This window comes from Anneissia japonica, unplaced genomic scaffold (assembly GCF_011630105.1).
Source record: "Anneissia japonica isolate Jap-2015-1 unplaced genomic scaffold, ASM1163010v1 scaffold287834_len5846547_cov211, whole genome shotgun sequence".
In the NCBI taxonomy this organism is placed as follows: Eukaryota; Metazoa; Echinodermata; class Crinoidea; order Comatulida; family Comatulidae; genus Anneissia; species Anneissia japonica.
In genome coordinates this window covers 5,481,165-5,483,345 of record NW_022704992.1, presented here as the reverse complement: position 1 = coordinate 5,483,345, position 2,181 = coordinate 5,481,165, and positions in this window count along the sequence as shown.

Below are 2,181 nucleotides of genomic sequence, written 5' to 3'. Positions count from 1 at the left end.
GGTAAAAAGAATTATTATTCAATTACTGTATAAATACTTTTAAGAGAAATAACATTATTAGCAGCTCTAATCTCTTTTCAATAAGATTTCAAATGTGTAGGTGAGGGTGGGGTGGGGACGGCAACACATATCTGGGATGGCAATATATATGAATTAAATTGAAATTAAATACATTATAAATGTTTATCGATTTCACATTCAAATTAAGATAGAAAAAGTATTAATTCATTTAAATTTAAAAAAATAAAAAAACAAAAACGAACACACACAATGGGAGATCCGTCCTAACAAGTTGATTCAGTTACGGTATGTAAGGATTCTTCCTCAATCTTGTGAAGTGGAAAGTAAAACCTACAGAAGGTTCCAGAATAATGTCTGCCAAGAGCCTTCCTTAGTTGATATGGTATAAATGAAAGACGGGAAAATTATTGAATAACAATTTTGGATGTAATTTTTTATAAATGGGCATTTTGCAATAATTTTGATGGTTGTTCTTGGATTTTTTTTTTATAATGTATATTATTTAATGAGGATCTGACCAGATTGCCGAAACCCATTTTGCCGAATGCCAGATGGCCTAGTCCACTTTGCCGAAACCCAGTTTGCCGACTCGAAAACGATCCTTAATCCTTCTTTTCATTTCATTCAAATCTTCACTGATAACCAAGCCTTAAGTGTGTTTTCCCTCAGCATTGTTGTTTTTCAGTATTTTGCCTTTTATACGGAACTATCATGACTACCATTTGTCACCGAAACTGATACTTGTCAGATCATTTAGGTAGAATCGGGTGATGGCTCCTCCCTGACCCACCCATCATATTTGCACAGTATGCTGTACAATTGTACGACGATGTCAGCAAGATTCGGCAAACTGGGTTGTCTTAATTTCGGTGAACTGGATTTGGCAAACTGGATTTCGGCAAAGTGACCATGGACTCCGCAACTGGGTATAGGTAAACTGGGTTTCGACAAACTGGTCGGATACGTTTTTATGAATAGCATCTTGATTTTCTGATGAACCATAGTTAGAGAACTGTTGTCACCATATGTTCCAAATGTTGATAATTCACTGAACATTTGAGCAGTTGGTTTATTCTCCTTACCGTATAATTCATATCAAAACTAGAGCTGCATCTGGGGATTTTAGAGATGTATCCTATCTACAACGAAATCTACAGTATACTCAGGATTTCATAAAAGTAAGAAAGTTCATTCTCTAATAGCCATTTCCAAACTTCTAATAATCCAAATGTGGCACAAATTTCTACAGCTTCAATGTCTGTTATTTTTTTTTCTGTAATTTTGTGTAATAAAATTGCTTTAATAGATAAATATATATTTCTATACCCAATTGTATAGTAAAATAACCATTAAAATAGAAGTTATGTTTTAAGCCAAATTTAGTATGCGCCTTTTAAATATGTAATGCAGTTTTTTTAGATAAAATAATATTAAACTATTATTAGAGTCTAATAATGCATTTCATATATTTATGATGTTAATAATTTCTTATGTTGCTGTTACACTGGGAAAAATGGGATTTGGCAAGCTCGATTTCACAATTTTTGAGTTTTCAATTTGGCATTCGGCAAACTGGGTTGCGGTAGTGGAGACGGCAATCCGGATTAATAATTGTTTTTAAATCATTTTCTACCTTCATTAATTGTTATCAATTTGCAATTGTTTTTAAATTTTTGATCGAGAGTCTATTTTATCATTGTGCTATCTCAATTTTACTCTTGTTACTGGATATATTTTGTACTTGTTATGAGGGCCTCTTTGAGTCAGCCTCGCTGTGCCCTCATAAAAGAAAGTTGAACAAATAAAATAAATAAATTATCACAAATACTTATTATTAAGCCGCATTCACATTGCTACATATCATTATTAATGTTGTTACTTATTACATTTATACGGAAGCGTAATGCTGCGAACGTAAAAATAATGTTAGGCTATCTGGTACGTAATATTATACGAGATTATCTCGTAAATTATTTTACGTTACCAGTAATACGCCTCCGTACTTCCGTATTTTTATTATTGTGTTATTTTATCGTTCTTATTTATACAGTATTGTGCTGACGCTACATTTTTTTTTATCAATATATTAATTATCATCACTTAATTATCTGGCGGCCGCCACTTAATTATCTGGCGGCCGCCACTTAATTATCTGGCGGC